This window comes from Cervus canadensis, chromosome 23 (genome assembly GCF_019320065.1).
Source record: "Cervus canadensis isolate Bull #8, Minnesota chromosome 23, ASM1932006v1, whole genome shotgun sequence".
Taxonomy (NCBI): domain Eukaryota; kingdom Metazoa; phylum Chordata; class Mammalia; order Artiodactyla; family Cervidae; genus Cervus; species Cervus canadensis.
Genome location: NC_057408.1, coordinates 31,306,691 through 31,333,280, shown reverse-complemented (window position 1 = coordinate 31,333,280; position 26,590 = coordinate 31,306,691).

Sequence of the window (26,590 nt, the reverse complement as noted above, 5' to 3'; positions counted from 1 at the left end):
TGGCCTTCACTGGGTGTAATCCATCAATTCTCCCAAAGAACTGGTTAATTGATGGAAATGTCAATCAATGCGTTTGTCAGTCTTATGAATCAGCCATACTTAAAGGCATTAAACTCACATCAGCTTGCTATTTGTCCCTCTGCATCCATTTATCCATACTAAAAGGCAGGTACAGAGATAATATCATGGGAATCTATAATAAATGCTCAGAAGATTCACCTAGTTACAGCACTCAGTGTAATTTTACTTAATAAAATGGTATTTTTTACATGGTTACAGAGTGCACATATGTCTTTATAAGCCTGTATGCATATACAAACTATATGACTATATGTATTTCATATGTTTTGTATGTGCATATGTGTGCATATGTGTATAACATGTGTACATTTGTATGTATATATATATATGTGTATATATATATATGATATTTATAGATAAATACATCCACATCTTACCTGTTACTTGGCTGGATGCCTTAGGATATATTTTATTAAATAAACTTACATATTTGTATTAATATTTATAACATAAATATATGTACTTTTTCTCAAAATACAATATAGAATTTGAAATAGTAATCAATAATTTAAATCAAAGAATACCTAGGATAGAAATGAAGGCCTATTAATTAATGTTCTTCCTGTGAGCAAAGTGGGAGAAAGTTTTATGGTAGATAACTAGTTTTCATAATAACAAACTGCCAACATGTATTGGAAAATGAGGATGCCTTTATTTAGGGTGGTAAATGTTCATCATAGTTCTCAGCCCAGGTGACTCAATCAAGCTATTAAAAGCTAGAAAAAGCCCCCAAGGCAAGGTCATTATCTGATGACAGGCACTTCTCATCTGATGTCCCCTTTACATGCAAAATTAAGGGAAAAGCAGAAATCTCCTCCTTGTGAGAAAATCAGCTCTCAAATAAAGTTTTCTTCCCAAGAAGTGACTTTTCCAAGCTACCTCGATCCAAACAACTGGCATGTGGTGCATTTTGAAGATGGATTGTTAGCTGTGCCCCCACAGCTGTGAGAGTCTGGCACACTAGCTCTCAAGCCAGCTAGCAGGAAGACAGATACTGTCATTGTGGGGGGAACGGATCACCCACAGATGTTTAGAGGAGGAGAAGTGTCTATGTCCTTTGGCAAGCTCATCAGAATCAACCTCGTACACCCAGGCACAGAAAGACCTGGAATCACTGCCTAGTCTGTCATCATATCACTCAGCATACTTTTAAACCACCTCCTCATTCATCCTTAAATGGAAAATAAATTACTTGAGATGAAATTCTTTGGCCCTGGAGCAGATGGCAGCATATACCTCCAACATGAAGGAAACACAATACACCTGGATTTTTGAATCCCAAAGTTTCTTAAGAGCAACTTCCTGCTCTCGAAAGCCAAGACCTATTTTTTCCACTAGAAGCATTCCAAACATAGAGTTGATGTTTGCCTATGAATACATTTTTGTTCTTTCCTTGCCCTACAGTAGCAGCACCTCTTTCTTCTATGCTACCACTGTCTGGATGCCTGAACTGACCGGTGACACTAATGGTCAGGGGCCATTCTGACTAGCAGAAATGGGATTTTGTAGAAACATGCCCCACCAGTCCTTTCTGTTTGCGTTCTCTCTTCTTGCAGACATTTACTCTTCTGCTTTACCATAGTCCAAACGCTACTATAGTCCAAACACTCCGTTTTCAGCTCTTTCTTATACGTCCATTGCCACAGCTAACTGAGCTGTTTCATAGGCTCATTAGAAACTTCAGAAGAGAGAATCTGATTGGCTCAAGCCATCAGATTTAATAAGATAGCTTTCCCTAGGTCAGTGGTCCTCCTCCAGTTCCAATCAGATGAAACCAAGGAAGGATAGTCATATACTACAAAAATGACTACAGAAGGCTATTTTATGAGTTTAAATAGGCAGTTTATAAAGAAAGTAAGTATTGGGTAGGCATCATAAAGGTGTCATTATATGCTACTTCTATCTCAAGCTAAGTCAATAAATAGCAAGATGAGCAAAAACTGAAAATCCAATTCTTTTTGCTTTAGATTAAAGACAAAGCTGTCATTATTATATGTATCTGATTTATTCATTCTTCATGTCACTGATTTAAAAAATCTAGACACTTCTGCCCTTAGGTTTTAATTACTCAGTTTATGTACTTATCAAAGTTCAGATAAATGTATTATATCCTGTATCCTTACACCTTGTACAATGCCTGACCCAGTGCTGAATTAACATTTGAATAAATGAGTTAATAAAATTCATGAAAGAATATGTGGTTATATAGGCTTTGAACCATGATGTTCTAAAAAAAAAAAAATGGAAAGAAAATTCTCTTATAAATGGAACTTACAGACATCACTTTTTTGTTATTATTTCATTCAGCAATGAGTATGTATTTTTTGTCTTCTGAATTCAACTGCTGTTTGCTTCTATTTTATTTCAAAATAGAATCTGTGCTACTCTTTCATTTTCAGTTTTCGAATTTGTGTTGTTGAAAGATGGATCATCTACACAATTGGATAATTAGAATTAGGAAGTTTTGACTTACGTCTCCATTTAGATATCAATCATGTGGAGATAAATATGATTTTGGTTTTGTTGTTATTTGGATCTGAACTTCCAAGTTTGACCTGTTACTTCCAAAAGGCAACTGGTGATCTGGACTTCAATGAAGGCATTCAATTGAATTTTCAAGTGTGTTTGCATGAAGTTTTTCTGTAAATAATTATGACTTGGGCCTGTGTTACCTGTTTTCCTGTTTTCTTTAAAAGTATTCCCTCATAGCTCAGTTGGTAAAGTATCCACCTGCAATGCAGGAGACCCTGGTTTGATTCCTGGGTTGGGAAGATCTGCTGGAGAAGGGATCGTGTACCCACTCCAGTATCCTTGGGCTTCTCTTGTAGCTTAGCTGGTAAAGAATCCACCTACAGTGTGGGAGACCTGGGTTCTTTCCCTGGGTTGGGAAGATCCCATGGAGAAGGGAAAGGCTACCCATTTCAGTATTCTGGCCTGAAGAATTCCATGGACTGTATAGTCCATGGGGTTGCAAAGAGTCAGACACAACTGAGCAACTTTTACTTCACTTCATACACCAATGCTTTAAAATGCTCAACTTGGACAAAAAATTATGAGCAAAATAAATGAAGTGGAAACATTTTCCTATCAATGGAGATATTTGTTTCAAAACTGAAGCATTTATTGAGGACAATGATCTCATCCAGAGATAAAATGATGACTAAAGGTGTGTTGCTTTTTTTTTTTTTTAATAAGCATGACTCTTCTTGGAAAGTCTGATGTATAATGAAGAGAAGAATATTTCTGCTTTGAGAGAGAAGCGGTTCATTAAACTAGCCTAAGAGTTAAATGCTACTTCCTACATGTTATTTCATGTATGTCTTTCTTGTCACCTAAAGATAAGTTCCAACTTCTACAATTGATGTGACTTTTCTTTATTTGGCCCTTTTTCATTTCCCACTTTTCAAGCTCATTCAAGATCTGGGGCATTATCCATTACCCTCTTCTTCATCCTTCTTTGAATCTCACTCTGATTTCAGTGCCCAGCTAAATGACCAAGTCTCGGTTCCCCCCACCCCTTCCCCCACCCCTTTCCAATAGATGACTGAGTGCCATTAATTCAGAGAAACCATAAAAGACCCACATATCAGTGAATCTTTTATTGTGAGAGGCCATTTTTAGATGCAAACATGGGTTATGATTGAACAGTGGCACACTAGAAGAATTAGCCTTTTAAAATGGGCATGATCTGGAAAGGCAAGTTTCCCCTCTATACATCCCTCACCTTCATCATAAGCTATTTATTGCTTAGTATTTATATCAGATAAGAGTTTTAACTGATAACTGATGTAAACTAAAAGAATGCTTTAAAAATTGATTGCTGTTATTCAGCCATTCAGTCATGTGCAACTCTTTGTGACCCCACAGTCTATAGCACATCAGGTCTCCCTGTCCTTCATCATCTCCTGGAGCTTGCTCAAACTCACATCCATTGAGTCAGTGATGCCATCCAACCATCTCATCCTCTGTTGTCCATCTCTCCTCCTGTCCTCAATTTTTCCCAGCATCAGGGTCTTTTCTAATGAGTTGGCTCTTCATATCCAGAGGCCGAAGTATTGGAGCTTCAACTTCAACATCAGTCCTTCCAAAGAATATTCAGGGTTGATTTATTTTAGGGTTGACTGGTTTGACCGCCTTGCATCCAAGGGACTCTCAAAAGTCTTCTCCAACACCACAGCTCAAAAACACCAGTTCTTCAGTGCTCAGGCTTCTTTATGGTCTTTAAGTGAAAAAAGTGATTATTTCCCTTAAACTCATCACTTTTGCTTACAATCTCCTTGGCAAATATTAAGTGCTCAATTATTAATACAGACAGGAATGCTTTAAGGGTGATCAATAAGATTCTTTTAAAATAACTTTTTTTGTGTCTGAAGTGCTCCCTTTAACAGGACCTTGTCTCAATTGTTTTGTCAATGTGACATATTGTTTACTATCATTCACTTGCTTGGAATTACCTTCTTTTCCATCCATCTACTCCAAATTCACCTAGTTCATCTGATCTTTCAAAGTCATGTGTAATTCTCATGCTTTCTTTGACCATTTTCTGGATTAATGACATTGCATATTTACTTTCTATAGTCCTTTTAAGCTGTACAAAAGTTTATTTGGAATTATTATTATAACATTTTAGAACTAGAATGAATGTTAGAGATTTTCTAGTCCCATGTATAATTTTACACAGGCAAAACTGAGGCCTCGAGACTCCCTCCTCTTCTATATCTGTTTTGCAGAACTCACTTTTGTTAAAGTCATACCTTAGGCTTTATTTGGTGGCTTGGATGGTAAAGAATCCACCTGCAATGCAGAAGACCCAGGTTCAATCCCTAGGTCAGGAAGATCACCTGGGGAAGGGAATGCATGAATAGATGTGATAAAGTTGTAAAAACCTACATTCACACTCACACACAAATGGGTAAAAGTTAGATGTAAAAAATACAAATAAGATTGATAGCATAACATCAATCTGGATGTAATACTGTACTCTAATTTTGTAAGGTCTTATCACTGAGGGAAAATGGGTAAAGGTCACAGGAAAAGTGCATGTGAGTTTACTGTTATCTCAAAATAAGTTCTTTAACAACAATATTACCTGCTTTTAAAATATTTGTTGTTCTTACTTAGAAAATTTAAAATGTCATATGTGCTGTGCACTATATTGCTATTGAAGAATGCTGCCTTGGGAAAATGACATATTTACCATCAGTAATTATGCTGATGGTATATTTGTTAACATAGAGCATCTTCCCTTTATTTTTACCACTTGACACATTCTTTGAAGAGATATATAATAATTTCCCTCCTTATCAACAAGCACAGGCTTCCCAAATTGCACAGTGGTAAAGAATTTTGCCTGCCAATGCAGGAGACACAGGATATGTGCGATCCTTGCATTGGGAAAAACCTCTGGAGGAGGACATGGAAAGCCACTCCACTATTCTTGCCAGGGATATCCCATGGGCAGAGAAGCCTGGAGGTCTAACCCATGGAGTTGCAAAGAGTCGGACATGACTGGGCACACACATACCAACAAATAATGAATCACTATACAGTGTGTGGGGATATATTATTATATTACTGCCAGTCCCTACCTTTTATGCCAATAAATCAATATTTTTTATTTTATCCTAAAAATTATAGAAAATGGGACCTTTCGTTCACTCCTATAGTCTTATACCTAAACTTTTCTACAGAATCTTTTATATTCTTTGCAATTTCAGAGCCTTCCTCCACTAAGAAGCCACATTTTGAGCCCATCTGGAAGGGTTCCTGGAATTTCAGAGGTACTCCATTCATCTTTCAATAAGAAAAATAACAGAGTGCTATTCTGGGTAGGCATGAGTCTTTGTGAGTTGACATTTATCCATCATGATGTTATTCCTGCCCTCAAAACTTCCTTCTTATTTTATTCTGAGGGTCCATCACCATAAGAAGCTAATTTCTATGGTATGTAGATTTCAGTGGGGGATTCCCTGGTGCCTCAAATGGTAAGGAATCTGCTGACAATGCAGGAGAACCGGACTTGATCCCTGAATCAGGAAGATCACCTGGAGAAGGGAATGGCTATCCACTCCCGTATTCTTGCTTGGAAAATTCCATGGACAGTGGAGGCTGGTGAGCTATAGTCCATGGGGTCACAAAGAGTTGGACACAACTGAGTGACTAACATTCTTATGCCTTAGGAAGCATTACTATGAACAAAGCTAGTGGAGGTGATAGAATTCCAGCTGAGCTATTTCAAATCCCAAAAGATGATGCTTTTAAAAAGTGCTGCACTCAATATGCCACCAAATTTTCAAAACTCAGCAGTGGCCACAGGACTGGAAAAAGTCACTTTTCATTCCAATCTCAAAGAAAGGCAATGCCAAAGAATGTTCAAGCTACTGCACAATTGCACTCATTTCACATGCTAGCAAGATAATGCTCAAAATCCTTGGAGCTAGGATCAGTAGTATGTGAATCAAAAAATTCCAGATGTACAAGCAGGATTTAGAAAAGGCAGAGGGAACCAGGGATCAAATTGCCAAGATATGCTAGATCATAGAGAATGCTAGGGAATTAAAAAAAAAAATCTAGTTTTGTTTCATTGACTGCACTAAAACCTTTCATTGTGTGGATCACAACAAACTGGAATATTTTTAAAGAGATGGGAATACCAGACCACCAGACTACTCCTGAGAAACCCATATTCAGGATGAGAAGCAACAGTCAGAACTGGACATGGAGCAATGGACTGGTTCAAAATTGGGAAAGGAGTAAGTCAAGGCTGTATATTGTCACCTTACTTATTTAACTTATATGCAGAGTACATCACACAAAATGCTGGACTGGATGACTCAGAAGCTGGAATCCAGATTCCTTGGAGAAATATCAACAGCCTAAGATATGCAGATGATACTACTTTAGAGGCAGAAAATGAAGAGGAGCTAAAGAACCTCTTGATGAAAGTGAAAGAGGACAGTGAAAAAGCTGGCTTAAAACTCAACATTCAAAAAACAAAGATCATGGCATCTGGTCCCATCACTTCAAGGCAAATAGATGGGGAAAAAGTGTAAATAGTGTCAGACTTTTTTCTTGGGCTCCAAAATCAATGTGCACAGCAACTGCAGCCGTATTAAAAGACATTTGCTCCTTTGAAGAATAGCTATGACAAATTTAGACAGGGTATTAAAAAGCAGAGACATCACTTTGCCAACAAAGATTTATGTGTCAGAACTATGTAGTTTTTCAGTAGTCAGAGTGTGGTTGTGAGAGTTGGACCATAAAGAAGGCTGAGCACCAAACAATTCATGCTTTTGAACTGTGTTGCTGAAGAAGACTCTTGAGAGTCCCTTGGACAGCAAGGTAATCAAATAAGTCAGTCATAAAGGAAATCAACCCTGAATATTCATTGAAAGGAATGGTGTTAAAACTGAAACTTCAATCCTATTGCTTCCTGGTACAAAGGGTTGACTCACTGGAAAAAACCCTAATGCTGGGAAAGATTGGGGGTAAGAGGAGAAGGAGGTGACAGAGAATGAGACGGTTGGATGACATCACTGGCTCAATGGACATGAGTTTGAATAAACTCAAGGAGATAGTTAAGGACAGGGAAGCCTGGCATTCTGCAGTTCATGGGGTCTCAAAGGATCAGACATGACTTAGGGAATGAACAGTGAACAATAGACTTCAGTAACCTTTCTCATTAAGTGGTTGTATGGCTCATCATTATCTCCCAATATTATTCTTTTCAAATCCCCCATCTACTGAGGTCTTTGATTCTTTGACTTTTTCTCACAACATTCCCATTGGAATGAAGCAGGTCTATATTGTTAAGTAAACTACTTTATCTCTCCTACTAAAAGAGGTTTTGGGACCTCCTTTATATTTTGGCTGAAATAGACTACTCCAACTATCTAATTACCCATTAGGCATTATCCATATTTTTAACTATTCCTGAATGTTTAACAATTGCTTCCTCTCAGACCTGATATATTCCTGGAAGATAGCTCATGGTCAGTAAAGGTATTATTTTGAACAGTGTCAAAGTAATGTAAAAATTCTGACTCATCACATTATTTCCTCTAACCAATGTTGGTTATTACTCACTGATATTCTCATCTTAAAGATAATTTAACCTTTTTTTTTTTCTTTGTAAGAATTGTAAGGCAAAATGAAACAACACAACATAAAACAAAATATATCAAAGCAACAATTAACACCCTATGACAAAGAAAGGATAGCTACATTATATTTATATCAGTTAATGAGATTCCAGGTTTATCAGGTTTCAATTTGTATTAATTTTAGAATAACATAAGAATTACATAAATTAAAGTTCATGTTACTCCTGTGAATGTATATTAAAAAAAAAACAAGGGGTATATAAAGTGTCAAAATTGTCTTGTCAGTCTTCCCACTTCTAAATGCTACTTGTATCCAATAACTGATTATTGTCAATCATTTAGATGTCCAACAATCTGGGTTGCTAATGACACCGTTGATTCAATAGTTTTGTTGTTTTTTTTTTTTTTTTCTTTTTTGTTTAACCATGAGACATGAGAGACACATACTAGGCCAGAATGGAGTAACATGTGTCATATTTGAAGGTAGGATGCTATAAAAAGCCACAAAGATAAGTATACAAGCAGGCAGTAGGTGAATGTCAAGAAGCCCTAAATAAGAGAAAAGAAAATATGGACAGGAAGAGAGGGAGTAGAGTTGAATTCAATTATGAATTCAACATTCATAATGGTTGAATGACAGCTCATGAGCTAAGAATTTTAACTCCCCCCCCCCTCACTGAATCACCTCAGTAACACCATGAAACAGTCTATGCTAAATTGGTTCAAAGATAAGAAACTAAGTCTTAGATTACCAACAAGATCCAAAGAGCATTTATGCATTTGAACTCAATTTCTGCATGAATTCAAAAAATTGTACTTTACCTCCTCTACCACAGAGCCTCATGGGAATATCATTTTGAAGTTCAATCTCCAGAGCATCTCTCTCTGTTCTGATTGTGAAGGAGCTGGTAACAAGATAAAACCCAGGCGACTGGAAGATCCATGAGACTGTTTTGTCTAGCAAACAGGCAGCTCCATCAGCAGAAAGAAGCAGAGAATGGTTGTGTGTTCTGTCAACCCCTGCTTTTCCCACCCTGCTACTTACACTGATGGATACCTTTCCCATCTCAACTAATGTTAACTCAGCAAAAAGGATATCAGCAAGCTCATCTCAGTAAACAGTGGAATCTAGAACTAGTCCTGTGAGTCACAGTATTCAGGTACTTTCCTGTCACAATGGCCCAAATATTTTGATTCAGTTTTATCCTTGTTTCCTTCATATCCTTCTATTGTAAAAATGGATGTTCTGATATTTTGCTTAATTTTCATAAGCTCCCTGAACAAAGCCATTGTTTATACTTTCCATACTCATAATAGAACTTATGGCATTACCATTGGTTTGATTTTGGGTGTTGTTTAGCATTTGGATTTTACTCTGGAATGAACTTTCTCATACATTAACACTTAATCTAATCAAGCAAAATTTGCACATTATTAAGTTACCTTTAAGGGGCCAAATCTATAACTAAAGTAATCCCCCCATTCATCATCCTGTGCAGTTCAACCACTGTCTCTTCCCTTCCTTGCTCATGTGGCTGAGGTCCTAACATACCACACATTCAAGCCTAAAAAGAATAAGGCAGGGTCAAATGTGTCTGCTGGTAATATTATGTTTGACAGGAAAAGAAGACTGACAACGGTTACTCATAAATCGACTTCAGGATCTCCTGATCTAATACAGCAAATAGACTGTCATTGGCAAAACTACAGGTAATACTGCTATTTTATTTAATTTTTGTTTTAGGTTTTAAGTGAATTAATCTTAAATGCTTTCAACTGAGAATTCCTCAATAGTCCAACAGTGTTTTTCCCCCTCTCAGATATTTAGGTTAAGACTTCAGCAAAGAGATGTGTAATGAATTTGTGAAAGTAATGAGACTTTAGAATACAGATTTCAGTGAGACTGGACTTTTGAGGTGAAAACATTATCTCCAAGAAAACTACATGTGGTATTCCATAGAACTCTCATGGTTGCTTCATTCTTTAATTTTAATCCATTCAATTTTCCTTTTCTTTCAATATTTTGGTTACTGTATTGGAGTGCAGAACCAATAGTAGATATAGATAGATAGATGTAGATATAGATATGTAAGAGAAGATTTATTGTGGGAATTGGCTTACTCAGATCTGGAGACTGAGGAAGTGCCATGATATGCCCTCTAAGCTAGAGAACCAGGAAAGTCAATAGTGTATAATTCAGTCAAGTTTAGCAGTCTGGGAATCAGGGTGTCAACAGTGTAACCCTCAGTTGGAGATGAAAGGGTTAAGAATGTAAGTTCTAGAGTCCAATGTCCCAAGAATTGAGAGCTCTGATGTCTTAGAGAGGAAAAGGAATGATGCCCCACCTCAAGAAGAGAAAGGTCTACCATTTTGTTCTACTTGTGCCCTCAACAGATTGGATAATTCCAATCCTATTGATGAGGGCAGATCTTTAACTCAGTCTGCTGATTCAAATACTCATCTCTTCCAAGAACACCCTCTCAGATAGATCTAGAAATAATATTTTGCCAGCTATCTGGTCATCCCTTAACCCTGTAAATTTGACACGAAGTTAACTATCATAGTTTCTGCACTATTACATCCCAGCTTTCTTTCTACTGCTTTCTCTGACCTCCTCTGTGCAATCTGCCTTTTCTCATCCTCCTTTGGCCTGCTTTCCGACTCCTTTCTTTGTCTTAGCCCTCGAGGTATGATAACACTGAGATCCTAGTTCATTCAGCTTATCTTTCTCCCAAATCTTCCTTTTGTAAAATACAGCAAAGAATGACTGTAGGCAAAAGTACCTCCAGGACCTGAGTTGTCTTCTTCCCAGTAGTTTGCACATTTAGTTTCTGGCTTCTTTGCCTGTATCATTTCCTCTTAGAAATAAAAAGAGTTATAAACTCCTCAGGGTTGAGTATCTTTTCTTCACTCATTGGGAGACAGTCTTCCTCTCCTGAACAAATAATCTTCTTCCATGGCTCTGTAAAATGAATTATTTGATCTGAGAATCCATAATGAATTTTCTTGGTCTTAATTAGACCATTAAACCAGAGGTTGAGATCATAACATGTCATCCTAATGATAGCCATTTAATCAAAATGCCCATTTGTTTTCATTACACCAAGTTTAGAAAGCAATGCCAAAGTGCTCTCCAGAGTGTTAATTGGTCTTTTAGGTTTCTTTCTTTCTACTTCTTTTTATTTTATTAACATGGAGGTGAAGAACATGCTGCAGTGGACAAAAAAAGAATGATTTCACTAGGTCACTCACTGGTTCTCCTTTTCTGTCTCTCATTATCCTCTGTTCTTCAAAGTTCATCCTAAATGCCAGTGTTTCCAAAAAAATCTAGACAAGATTTGCCTGTGATCTTTCAGCATGCTAGGTAATCCTTGGATCTTCATTTATCTACCCACATGCAAAGGAAATAGTAAAGAAAACACTTCATAAAGAACAAAATAAAAGCAAATGAAAACAAACAAAAAAACCTTAGTGTCTTTTGTTTAGAAATGGCAACAGATGACAGCAGGTATCACTAGCTTTCCCAGAGAGAAAAAGGAAGCCTGCCAGAGTGTCTGACAAATGAGTTTACACGAAGAGGTGAGTCTTGGTTATCCTTGTGCAATAAGACACGGCATGTGCTCTAAAACAGAGTTTCTCAAAGTTTGGCCCCAAACCAACAGCAGCGGCATCCCCTGAGGGCTTATTATAAAGTCCCACACCTGAACAGCTGAAACTGAAACTCTAAAGATGGTTCCAGGAGATTCTGAATGCATGCTTGAGTTTGAGAATGCTTAGAATAGAGTTAAGCACTTACCACAATATGTAGTGGTAGGCAGCTTCTGATGTCGCTATGAGTAATTGTCAGTTCATGGTGTTCATATACTTGTATAATCCCGTTCCCTTACACATAGACTGAATGTAGACACTTACTTAGAAAATAGAGTATGGCTTTAATTAGGATATAAAAAATATATATATAACTTTTATATTGCTAGTACTCTCTCCCTGGCTTTTCTTGCTTGCCTGTCCTAAGGAAGCAAGCTGATGAGTGACATTCAGTGAGAAGCTAAGGGCAGGTTCTAAATAATAACCAACAAGGGCCTGAAGCCCTCAGTCCACAAGTCTTGGAGGTCGTGAATCCTGACACAACAATATGAGTGCACTTAGAAGAGGGTCCTTCCCAAAATGGCCTTCAGATGAGTCTGTAGACATCTCAGACCTTGACTATAGCCTTGTACTTGATCCTAAGGCAGATGGCCTGGCTATTTGGTTTCAAGATTCCTAACCCACAGAAATGGTGAGATAAAAAAATGTGTGTTGTCTTAGGTAGCTCAAATTGTGAGGCAATTTGCTATACACCAGTAGATAATACAGACAGATACACACACAGTTACACACTATTCTATACATATTTTTTTATTTGTAACATAATTAAGCTTCATATGTACTTAATGAGCACATATAGCATTGTACATTTGGCTCTTCAGAAGCTGTGGCAAAAATATTAGGAAGTATTACCTACCCTTAAAGAGAAAACATTTCTAAGAAACATAAATTTTTCCTTACATAGCACACTTAGGATACAATACTTAGAAATAAACTGTGAAACACTAGATTTAGCAAAGCTAAATCTCTAAAAGAAAATGACATAAACAGTGAAAAGAAGTTATGTGAAAGAAAACTGTTATCTGTTTATCGGTAAATAATCATATGGAACAATAGCTAACAAGTCAATCATTTAATTTTTGTGCCAGTCTTGCTAAATAAGTATCAACAATTCCATTTCCCAGATGAAAATGAAGTAAGTTGCTTAGATCAGAAAAAGAACTTACCCCAAAATTGATATATAGCAGAGCCAGGTTTCAAATGCAGACTATCAGACTCCAGAATTTGCACTCTTAACCACCACCACATTTGATTCCATATTATAAAATTGGCATTTCTTTTGTTCCCACATGTGGCATCATATACATATATGTGTGTATACCTATGTGTGTGTGTGTGTGTGTGTGTATGTATTCCTGGCACAGACAGGCACCTGGAATGTTTTTAAGAATAACTAAAAGAATGGAATTAATTTGAGATGGGTATAGAGAACAAGAGGAGTAATGCCTCTTTGCTTATCTACCCAGATTTCCACCTGCCCACTTTTCACCTGCTTTTTATGTGATTCTTCTTTGTCAGGAAATACTTCCATCACTACACAACAGGAACAGATACTTCACTCAAAGTTGTAATGCTTTGTTCTAAGTTGATATCCTCCAAATGCAGCTGACCCTTGAACAGCATTGTTTGAATTTCACAGGTCAATTAGCCTGTGGATTTCTTGCCCTCAATACATTCTACAGAACTACATGACCCTGGGTTGGTTGAATCCCAAGAAGGCAGAACCAGGGATACAGAGGCCTGGAGGGCCAACTATAGAGTCATAAGGAGATTTTTGTATAACCCTGGATAGGGGTTGGGGCCCCTAACCCTCTACCCTTTTTCAGGGTCAACTAGGTAATATCATCCCTATGGTTCTCAGCTACTGGTCTACATGTGAATCACCTGGTGAACTTTTAAAACTACAAACGCCTAGGCTCCACCATTGGAGATACTCATTCCAAAGTTCAGAAGCAGGATCTGAAATCTAGAATTCTTTTTTAACTGAGACCCTAGGAGGTTTCTATGGACACCAGTGAAACTATTTTTTTTTAACATAAGGAAAATATTTTAATCTACATAGGAAATTGTTTTAACCCCAAGACAAGGAAATAAAAGCAAATCAAATAAATACACAAATCAAGCAGAAGATTATAATCCATATTGTTGTAGTCAGTATTATACACAGATTTTTCAGGACCAAGTTACAGTTTCTTAGTGATTTCCACTGAGTTATAAAAATATACTGAAGATTAATTTGGGAAAATAAGATTGCAAGATTGAGAGAAGAGAGCCCAGTGTTAATGAGGGGTTGATTATATTTGGTATCACTTGCACTAATTGAAGTACACTGATCTTTGTTAGCTGGGTCAGCCAGGGGTCAAGAGAACAGGTGGTTGAGCACAATTTCCTAAGCACCTGTTTAATATTTGGCTCTGAAATTTCCCTAACGTTGATCAAAGTGGGGATATGATCATTACCCAAAGATTGTTTAGAGAGACAGCCTTGACTGATGAAAAAGGAGCTAATTAGAAACTCACCTTTCCAATCTGCAAAGTGATTAACTTTAAAGAAGAATGGTGAGAAACAGAATGACCTGATGAAGTTTGGTCTCATGCACTGTTCTTGTCCCTCCTACAACCAAACTTTTTCGTTCACTTTTCTTAATTTAATTATCCCTGACTCTGTTAGAACACACACATTTGTTTTATAGTCTCATTTTATTTTTCTCATCCTTTATTAACTGGATCTAACATTGTCACAAAATGTTTTAAAATTCAAATAGATCACATATATTGTTTGTCCTTACCCACATGTAGATAGTTCATCTTTAATAACCTCAATAGTTTATTTGCACAAAATTTTCCTTGTGGCTTAGCTGGTAAATCCACCTGCAACGCGGGAGACCTGGATTCCATCCCTGGGTTGGGAAGATCCCCTGGAGAAGGGAAAGGCTATCCACTCCAGTATTCTGGCCTACCAAATTCCATGGACTGTATAGTCCATGGGGTCGCAAAGAGTCCATCGTGACTAAGCGACTTTCACTTTCACTTTCCTTTATAGAATTCATACAGCTTTGACTGGCAACAGTATGCTGGCTATGCACTTTCCCTAAATTACTCGCTAAGAAGAAATGTGCCATATGCATGCTAAGTTGCTTCAGTCGTATTCAACTCTTTGTGACTCCATGGACTGTAGTCTGCCAGGCTCCTCTGTCCATGGGGTTCTCCAGGCAAAAATATTGGAGTGGTTGCCATGGCTTCCTCCAGGGGATCTTCCAGACCCAGCAATCAAACTTGAGTCTCTTAGGTCTCCTGCATTGGCAGGCAAGTTCTTTACCAGTGGCACCAGCTGGGAAGCCCTAAGAATAAATGTAGCAATGGGTAATGTGGTCACTTTTTAGGGAACAAAACTTGGGAGAATTTAGATATGGAATTAAATTTATAATGAAAATCAATGAAACTATTTTAATTTCAGTAACTTCATAGAGAAGTATTTTGAGAATGAGATATGAAAGTATAGAGCACTGATATTTCAGCAAGAGTTTGAAAATTAAGTAAAAGAATTAATGACAGAAGACTAAACTGAAGACTTGCATCTATCACTAGAATTAATGTATATTTTAAAATAAGCATTATACAATATATAATTTAAAGTAACAATATTTTTCTAAAAAAGGAGTATGCATCACAGAAATCGTAATGCTATTCTGTTTTCATCAGCTCCTGAATAAATTCTATTTTTTTTTCAAATGACAAAAACAGCGTGTTTATAGATATAGAGAACAGATTTGTGGTTACTATAGGCACAGGATGAAACGGGTGAAGGGAGTCAAAAGGTACAAACTTCCAGTTTTAAAACAAATGATACAGGAAGATGTAATGAAAAACATGGCAAGAGTCCTTAATAATACTATATTGTATATCTGAAGTTGCTAAAAAAGGAAATCTTGTACATTTTCATCATAAGAAAAAAAATTGTGATTAGGTATAGAGACAAATATTAAACTTACTGTGATAATCATTTTACAATATATTTCACAATAATCAAATACCAAATCACTATGTTGTACACCTGAAACTAAGATAATGTTATATGTCAATTATGTTGTTGTTGATCAGCCTCCAAAATAATCATTATATTTATGAAAACTTTCTAGGCTATAAGCAAGATAACCACTGAATCAAAGAGAAAGGTTATACTTTTAAGCTTTTTGATTGAAAATCACATGGTAGGTAAACCCCACTAAGAGATATTGGAATTAATAGATATTAATACAAACATAAAGAAGAAATCACAATCACCAGGGTTACATCCATAAACAAAGCTTCAGCATCTGGTATCCCATCTCAGGGCTGAAGGTTGGTGATCACTACAAGAATGTCCAAACATAAACATAAACTATAAACATATCACCTTTTTTCTTTTATTGCTCATACACCTAACTGAACCAATATTTATTGATGATCGCCAATGGGGCTACATAAGAGAAAGAAGAGCAAAAATCCTGTCCTCACAGCACTTCTATTCTGGAAGATTAAAGGTAGTGAATTTTATGAGGATGGAACTATTTTCTTATAGATTCTCTTTCTTACTCATCATGTAAGCAAAGACTCAGAAACATAGCAACCATCCTGGTGAAGGACAAAGGTGGCCACCAAAGTAGTAGACGAAGAAAGAAGATAGCTTAAGAGACCCTGACATTGATCAAGCTGCTTTACATGAAGAAAGTATATATTGCTGATAAATGATGAGAAGATCACATAATCATTCAAATCCACTACAAGAAATTTTATCAGGTATGGAAGAGCTTATATAGTTTTTGCATAGCCATAGGTGTAAATAAGTTACCATTTATGCAGGGGAAATTGTCTTATCTGCTGCCAAAAAATCCTAAATTATATTCAATTAGCAAACATTTTGTCGCATTGCATCAGTGGTTTAGATTGAAATGAAATGCTATTAGAAATACAAGTTGAATATAGCATGTTATCGCTGATATAGAAATGGTGCACATTTACACTCTGTTTCAGGGTGTAGGCAAACTCATGGACCAACACTTTTATGTGTGTCGTCAGTCAGTTCAGTCGCTCAGTTGTGTCCGACTCTTTGCGACCCCATGAATCGCAGCACGCCAGGCCTCCCTGTCCATCACCAACTCTGGGAGTTTACTCAAACTCATGCCCATTGAGTGGCTGATGCCATCCAGCCATCTCATCCTCTGTCATCCCCTTCTCCTCCTGCCCCCAATCCCTCCCAGCATCAGGGTTTTTCCAGTGAGTCAACTCTTTGCATGAGGTGGCCAAAGTATTGGAGTTTCAGCTTCAGCATCAGTCCTTCCAATGAACACCCAGGACTGATCTCCTTCTGGATGGACTGGTTGGATCTCCTTGCAGTCCAAGGGACTCTCAAGAGTCTTCTCCAACACCAGTTCAAAAGCATCAATTTTTTGGTGCTCAGCTTTCTTCACAGTCCAACTCTCACATCCATACACGACCACAGGAAAAACCATAGCCTTGACCAGAAGGACCTTTGTTGGCAAAGTAATGTCTCTGCTTTTTAATATGCTATCTAGGTTGGTCATCACTTTCCTTCCAAGGAGTAGGCATCTTTTAATTTCATGGCTGCAGTCACCATCTGCAGTGATTTTGGAGCCCCCCAAAATAAAGTCTGACACTGTTTCCATTGTCTCCCCATCTATTTCCCATGAGGTGATGGGACCAGAAGCCATGATCTTCGTTTTCTGAATGTTAAGCTTTAAGCCAAATTTTGCACTCTCCTCTTTCATTTTCATCAAGAGGCTTTTTAGTTCCTCTTCACTCTCTGCCATAATGGTGGTGTCATCTGCATATCTGAGGTTATTGATATTTCTCCCAGTAATCTTGATTCCAGCTTGTGCTTCTTCCAGCCCAGGGTTTCTCATGATGTACTCTGCACATAAGTTAAATAAGCAGGGTGACAGTATACAGTCTTGACATACTCCTTTTCCTATTTGGAACCAGTCTGTTGTTCCATATCCAGTTCTAACTGTTGCTTCCTGACCTGCATATAGGTTTCTCAAGAGGCAGGTCAGATGGTCTGGTATTCACATCTCTTTCAGAATTTTCCACAGTTTATTGTGATCCACACAGTCAAAGGCTTTGGCGTAGTCAATAAAGCAGAAATAGATGTTTTTCTGGAACTCTCTACCTTTTTCAGTGATCCAGTGGATATTGGCAATTTGATCTCTGGTTCCTCTGACTTTTGTAAAACCAGCTTGAACATCTGGAAGTTCTCAGTTCACGTATTGCTGAAGCCTGGCTTGGAGAATTTTTAGCATTAATTTACTAGCATGTGAGATGAGTGCAATTGTGCAGTAGTTTGAGCATTCTTTGACATTGCCTTTCTTTGGGACTGGAATGAAAACTGACCTTTTCCAGTGCTGTGGCCACTGCTGAGTTTTCCAAATTTGCTGGCATATTGAGTGCAGCACTTTCCCAGCATCATCTTTCAGGATTTTAAATAGCTCAACTGGAATTCCATCACATCCACTAGCTTTGTTTGTAGTGATGCTTTCGAAGGCCCACTTGACTTCACATTCCAGGATGTTTGGCTCTAGGTGAATGATCACACCATTGTGATTATCTGGGTCATGATCTTTTTTGTACAGTTCTTCTGTGTATTCTTGCCACCTCTTCTTAGTATCTTTTGCTTCTGTTGGGTCCATACCATTTCTGTCCTTTATTGAGCCCATTTTTGCACGAAATGTTCCCTTGGTATCTCTAATTTTCCTGAAAAGATCTCTAGTCTTTCCCATTCTGTTGTTTTCCTCTATTTCTTTGCATTGATTGCTGAGGAAGGCTTTCTTATTTCTCCTGGCTATTCTTTGGAACTCTGCATTCAAATGGGAGTATCTTTCCTTTTCTCCTTTGCTTTTCACTTCTCTTGGTTTCACAGCTATTTCTAAGGCCTCCTCAGACAACCATTTTGCCGTTTTGCATTTCTTTTCCATAGGGATGGTCTTGATCCCTGTCTCCTGTATAATGTCACGAACCTCTGTCCATAGTTCATCAGGCTCTCTGTCTATCAGATCTAGTCCCTTAAATCTATTTCTCACTTCCACTGTATAGTCATAAGGGATTTGATTTAGGTCGTACCTGAATGGTCTAGTGGTTTTCCCTACTTTCTTCAGTTTAAGTCTGAATTTGGCAATAAGGAGTTCACGATCTGAACCACAGTCAGTTCCCAGTCTTGTTTTTGCTGACTGTATAGAGCTTCTCCATCTTTGGCTGCAACGAATATAATCTATCTGATTTCGGTGTTAACCATCTGGTGATGTCCATGTGTAGAGTCTTCTCTTCTGTTGTTGGAAGAGGGTGATTGCTATGACCAGTGCGTTCTCTTTGCAAAACTCTGTTAGCCTTTGCCCTGTTTCATTCCGTACTCCAAGGCCAAATTTGCCTGTTACTCCAGGTGTTTCTTGACTTCCTACTTTTGCATTCCAGTCCCGTATAATAAGGACATCTTTTTTGGGTGTTAGTTCTAAAAAATCTTGTAGGTCTTCTTAGAAGCATTCAGTTTCAGCTTCTTCAGTGTTACTGGTTGGGGCATAGGCTTGGATTACTGTGATACTGAATGGTTTGCCTTGGAAATGAACAGAGATCATTTTGTTATTTTTGAGATTGCATCCAAGTACTGCTGTTAAAGAAGTCAGGCAGACAAATCTCATATATATATATATATATATATATATATATATATATATATATAAAACTTTTATTGGGGTATAGTTGATTTACAATGCTAGATTAGTTTCAGTTGTATAGCGGTGAATAAGGTATGTTAATATATATACATATATCCACTCCTTTTTAGTTCCTTTTCCCATATAGGCAATTACAGAGTATTGAGTAGATTTCCCTGTGCTGTACAGTAGGTCCTTATCAGTTATTTATTTTAAAGAGAGCAATGCATACATGTATGTATATCAACCCCACTCTCCCAATTTATTTCCTTCCTTGCTTGACCCTGGGTGTTGAGGTCCTTTAATGGACCAGAACCTGGTGGTACAGAGTCAGCAATAAGAAAGTAAAAGAGAGAAAGAGAGAGAGAGACAAAAAAAGACCCAGGGACCTGAGCTCTGATGGAGCAAAGGTGCTTTAATGATTTTTCTATGAGTATATATAGGCTGTGGTACAAGAAACTTCGTTCGGGCATGATAGAGATCAGAAAACCAAATGTACAGCAACTGTTACCAAGGGAACAAGGGGTAATGTTAGTCACAAGGTCAGGAGACAATTCATATCTCAAGAAAGGGGAACGAGACTAAGCAGTTTTGTCTTAAAGAGAATGTTTACTAAAGGAGACCCAAGCCTGCCTCACACAATGACCTCAGTCCCTGGGAGCAGCATGCTGTTCCGCTTGAAGAGGGACAAAGGACTCATGAGAGACAGCACGTAGGAATCCTCCCATCAAACATTCCCTGACAATGGGAACCATGTTTTCTTCATCTATAACTCTATTTGTTTTTTTGTAGAAAAGTTTATTGGTACCCTTTTCTTAGATTCCACATATATGTGATGTGAAAGTGAAAGTCACTCAGTCCTGTCCGACTCTTTGCGACCCCATGGACTATACAGTCAATGGAATTCTCTAGGCCAGAATACTGGAGTGGCTAGCCTTTCCCTTTTCCAGGGGATCTTCCCAACCCAGAGATCGAACCTAGTTCTCCCGCATTGCAGGCGGATTCTTTACCAGCTGAGCCACAAGAGAAGCCCAAGAATACTGGAGTGGGTATCCTATCCCTTCTCCAGCAGATCTTCCTGACCCAGGAATCAAACCAAGGTCTCCTGCATCACAGGCAGATTCTTTACCAACTGAGCTATTAGGGAAGCCCACATATATGTGATATCATGTGAAATTTGTCTTTCTCTGTCTGACTTACTTCATTCAGTAGACAATATCTAGGTCCATCCGTGTCATTGAGAGTGGCATTATTTTGTTCTCTTTCTTTGTGGTTTAGTACTATTCTATTGTATATATGCATCACATCATCTTTATCCATTCCTCCATGACCTCCTGACTATTATAAATAACATTGCAATGAACACTGAGGTGCATGTATCTTTTCGAACTTTTTTTTCCCTCCAAATATATGCCCAGGAATGAGACTGCTAGATCATATGGTAGCTCTATTTTGTATTTTTTAAGGAAACTTCATACTGTTCTCCATCAGTTCAGTTCAGTTCAGTCACTCAGTCGTGTCTGACTCTGTGACCCCATGAATTGCAGCATGCCAGGCCTCCCTGTCCATCACTAACTCCCGGAGTTCACCCAAACTCATGCCCATCGAGTCTGTGATGCCACCCAGCCATCTCATCCTCTGTCATCCCCTTCTCTTCCTGCCCTCAGTCCCTCCCAGCATCAGGGTCTTTTCCAATGAGTCAGCTCTTCACATGAGGTGGCCTAAGTACTGGAGTTTCAGCTTCAGTATCAGTCCTTCCAATGAACACCCAGGACTGATCTCCTTTAGGATGGACTGGTTGGATCTCCTTGCAGTCCAAGGGACTCTCAAGAGTCTTCTCCAACACCACAGTTCAAAAGCATCAATTTTTTGGCTGTTCTCCATAGACTGTATCAAATTACATTCCAACCAGCAGTGTAGGGGAGTTCTCCTTTCTCCTCATCTTCTCCAGCATTTATTGTTTGTAGATTTTTTGATGATGGCCATTCTGACCAGTGTGAAATTATACCTCATTGTAGTTTTGATTTGCATTTATCTAAGGATTAGTGATGTTGAACATCTCTTCATGTATTTGGCCACGCATACATGGCCATCTGTATGTTTTCATTGTAGAAATATCTATTTAGATCTTCCACCCATTTTTTGATTATGTTCTTTGTTTTTTTGATATTAAACTGCATGTGCTGCTTGTATATTTTGGAGATTAATTCTTTGTCAGTTGTTTCATTTGCAATTGTTTTCTCCCATTCTGAGGGTTGTCTTTTCATCTTGTTTATGATATGTTCTATGATATGTTTTTTAAAAAAGCTTTTGAGTTTAATTAGGTCATATTTATTTTTGTTTCTATTTTTATTACTCTAGGGGGTAGGTCAAAAAGGATCTTGCTTTGATCTATGTAAAAGCGTGTTTTGTCTATGTTTTCTTCTAAGAGTTTTATGCTGTCTGCCACTACATTTAGATCTTTAGTACATTTTGAGTTTACTTGTGTGTACAGTGTTAATAAGTATTTCAGTTTCATTCTTTTCCATGTGTTGTGCTTAGTCTCTCACTTGTGTCCAACTCTTTGGGACCCCCACTATGTTCCTCTGCCCATGGGGATTCTCCAGGGAAGAATACTGGAGTGAGTTGCCACGCCCTCCTCCAGGGGATCTTCCCAATCCAAGGATCAAACCCAGGTCTCCTGCATTGCAGGAGGATTCTTTACCATCTGAGCCACCAAGGAAGCTTTTATGTGTAGCTGTCCAGGTTTCCTAGCACGGCTATTGAGACTGTCTTATCTCCATTTTATATTCTTGTCTCCTTTGTCAAAAATAAGGTAACCATAGATGCATGGCCTTATCTATGGGCTTTCTACCCTGTTCCATTGATCTATATTTCTGTGTGTGTGTGTGTGTGTGTTGCCAGTACCATACTATTTTGATGACTGTAGATTTGTAGTATAGTCTGAAATCATGGAGCCTGAATCCTCCAACTCTGTTTTACTTTCTAAAGGTTGCTTTGGCTATTTGGGATCTTTGTGTTTTCATATAAATTGTGAGATTCTCTTCTAGTTCTGTGAAAAATGCCATTGGTAATCTGATGGTGGCTGCATTGAATTTGTAGATTGCTTTGGGTCGCATAGTCATTTTCACAATGCTGATTCTTTCAAGAACATGGTGTATCTCTGCATCTGTTTGTGTCATCTTTGACTTATCTCAAAAGTATCTTATACTACAGGTCTTTTACCTCCTGAGGTAGGTTTATTCCTAGGTATTTTATTCAGTTTGATGAAATGGCAAATGAGATTATTTTCTTGATTTCTCCTTCTGATCTTTCATTGTTAATATATAGGACTGCAAGAGATTTCTGTCTATTAATTTTGTTTCCTGCAACGTTGCAAATTTCGTTGATCTCTAGTAGTTTTCTAGTTGCATCGTTAGGGTTTTGTATGTATAGGATCATGTCATCTGCAAAAATTGACAATTCTACTTCTTTTCCAATTTGGATTTCTTTTATTTATTTTTTTTCTTTGATTGCCATGGCTAGGATTACCAAATCCCTGTTGAGTAATAGTGATGAGAGTGACCATCCTTGCCTTGTTCCTGATCTTAGAGCAAATGCTTTCAGTTATTCATCGAGTATGATGTTTCCTGTGGGTTTGTCATATTATGGCCTTTATTGCATTAAGGTAGGTTTACTCTGTACTCACTTTCTGGAAAGATTTTATCATAAAAGGGTATTGGGTTGTTTTCAAGTTTTTTCATCCATTGAGATGATCATATGGATTTTATTTTGCAATTTGTTTACATGGTGTATCACATTGATTGGTGTATATTGAATCTTCCTTGTACCTCTGGGATAAGTCTCACTCAACCATAATGTATGATCCTTTTAGTGTGCTGTTGGATTCAGTTTGCTAATATTTCGTTGAGGAATTTTGCATCTATATTCATCCATGACATTAGCTTGAAACTTGATGCTTTTGTGATATCTTTGTTTTTGTTATCAGGATGATGATGGCCTCATACAATGTGCTTGGGAGTGTTCCTTGCTCTGCAAAAATTTTTAAGAGTTTCAGAAGGGTGTTAACTCTTCTCTAAATGTTAGATAGAATTTGCCAGTAAAGCCGTCTAGTCCTATACTTTTGTTTGTTTTAAGATTTTTTATCACAGTTTCAATTTCAGTACTTGGTGATTTCAGTCTCTTTATATTTTCTATCTCTTCCTGGATCAATCTTAAAAGGTTGCATCTTTCTAATAATTTGTCCATTTCTTCTAGGTTGGCCCTTTCATTGGCATATAGCTGCTTGTAGTAGTCTCTTATGATCTTTTGTATTCTGTTGTGTCCCCTGAAACTTTTCCTTCTCAGTTCTAACCTTGTTGATTTTAATCATCTCCATTTTTTTCTTGTTGAGGCTGCCTGAAGATTTATCAGTTTTGTTTATTTTTCTCCAGTAACCAGTTTTCCGTTTCATTGATCTTTGTTGTTTTTTTCTTCATCTCTATTTCACTTATTTCTGCTCTGATTTTTATGAATTCTTAGAATTCTTGTCACCTACTAACATTGTGTTTTGCTTTTTTCTTCTTTCTCTAAATGCTTTAGGTGTAAGAATACATTTTTTTATTTAAAATTTTTTTTCTTGTTTTTTTTGAGGTAAGAATGTATTGCTGTCCAACTTTCCCCTTAGAACTGTTTTTGCTGCATCCCATAGGTTTGGATCATCATGTTTTTATTGTTATTTTTCTCTACATAAGTTTCTTTTTTTTCCCTTTTGACTTTTTTCAGTAATCTATTGGTTATTTAGTAACATATTATTTAGCCTTCATGTGTTTGTGTTTTCTTTTTCTTTTTTTTTAACAGATCCCCCCCCAATTGATTTCTAATTTCATTGTGATTAGAAAAGATGCTTGATATAATCTCAATTTTCTTAAATTTCCTGAAGCTTTATTTGAGACCCAAGATGTGATCTATTCTAGAGAATGCTCCATGTACACTTGAGAAGAAACCATTCTGCTGCTTTTGGATGGAAAGTCTTATAAATATTAATTAAATCTCTCTGGCTTAACATGCCACTTAAGGCTATGTTCCCTACTAATTTTCTGTCTGGATGATATTTCTATTGGTGTAAGTGGGGTGTTAAAGTCCCCCACTGTTATTGCATTACTATCAATTCCTCCTTTTATGGCTGTTTGCATTTGCTGTGTGTATTGAGGGACTGCTATATTGGCTGCGCATATATTTACAGTTATATCTTCTTCTTGGATTGATCCCTTCATCATTATTTAGTGTCATTTGTTGTCTGTTGTAATAGTCTTTATTTTAAAGACTTTTTTTTCTTTTTTTCTGACCAGTCTATGTCTTTTGGTTGGAGCATTTGATCCATTTACATTTAAGGTAATTATTGATATATGTATTCTTATTGCCATTTTCTTTAAATTTTTAGTAGATCTTTTTCCTTCCTTTTCTGTTGTTCTCTTCTCTTATGGTTTGATAACCATCTTTGGCATGGTGTTTAGTTTGCTTTTTCCTTTTTTGTGTGTAGACCTATTGTTGTTTTTTGGTTTGCATTTCATATGATGTTTTGATAAAAGTCATATATGTATAGCATATATGATAGACCATGTATATATATACACCTACAAACTGTTTTAAGTTGTTGGTCTCTTTATTTCAAGTGTAATTCTCATTTCCTTTATCTGTACGCTCCTCTTTGGAATGGTTGCTTATTTTACTATAATATTTGTGTATGAAAGATTTCCTGTTTTCACTATATATTTGCCATTAACAGTGAGTTTTCCCATTGGTAATTTTCTTTTTTCTAGCACTCCTCCCTATGCTTAGAGAAGCTCTTTCAGCATTTGTTTTAAAGCTGGTTTGGTGATGCTGAATTCTTTTATCTTTTGCTTGTCTGTAAAGCTTTTTATTTCTCCTTTGGATCCGAAAGTGAGCCTTGCTGAGTAGAGTATTCTTGGTTGTCAGTTTTTCCCTTTCATATCTTTAAATATATCATGTCACTTCCTCCTGGCCTGCAGAGTGTCTGCTGAAAAAACAGCTGATAACCTTATGCTGATACCCTTGTATGTTATTTGTTGCTTTTCTCTTGCTTTTACATTCAACTTATAATTAAATTTCACATTAATTTTAAATAAAAACTTGTATTTAACTTTTGTTAGTTTGAGTAGTATGTATTTCTATGTGTTCTTTCTAGTGTTATCTTGTGTGGGACTCTCTACTTCCTGGACCTGAGTTACTGTGTCCTTTCCCAGGTTAGGAAAGGTTTTGACTATAATATTTTCAAATATTTTCTCAGGCACTTTCTCTTTTTCTTCTTCTGTGATCCCTCTAATCCAAATGTTGCTTTGTTTAATGTTCTCCCAGAAGTTTCTGAGACTGTCTTCATTTCTTTTCATTCTCTCTCTCTTGTTTTTTTTTTTTTTTTATTCTGTTCTATACAATGATTTCTACCATTTTTTCTTCTAACTCATTTATCTGTTCTTCTGCTATTGATTATTTTGCTATTGATTCCTTCTAGTGTATTTTTCATTTCAGTTTTATTATTGTTCATCTGTTCTTCAGTTCCTCTAGGTCTTTGTTAAATATCTCTTATATATTATTGATCCACACCTCTTTCAAGATCTTGGATCATCTCTATTATCACTACTCTGAATTCATTTTCAAATAGGTTCTTTATATCCTCTTCATTTAATTGTAAGTTTTTATCTTGTTCCTTCATCTGCAACATATTTCCTTTGTCATCTCTTTTTTTTCCCCCTAATTTACTGTGTTTGTGTTCTCCCTTCTGCAGATTTCGGGTTTGTGGTCCTCATGCTCCTGGTGTCTGCCTCCTGGTTAGTGAGATTGGTCCAGAAGCTTGTGCCATCATCCTCTTGATAGGGGATTTGACTATTGTGGCCTGCTCTGGGTATTGAGAGGGACCTCCCCCCTGCTCTGTGGTTGTCACTCCCCTGTCAGGGACAGGGTCTTCTCCTTAGTTATCTGAGAAGAGGCTCCTTGATCTGTTTCTTAGGTTTCTTAGCTGTGTTTCTGATCTGTGGTGCAAAGTATGTGGGAATGGAGC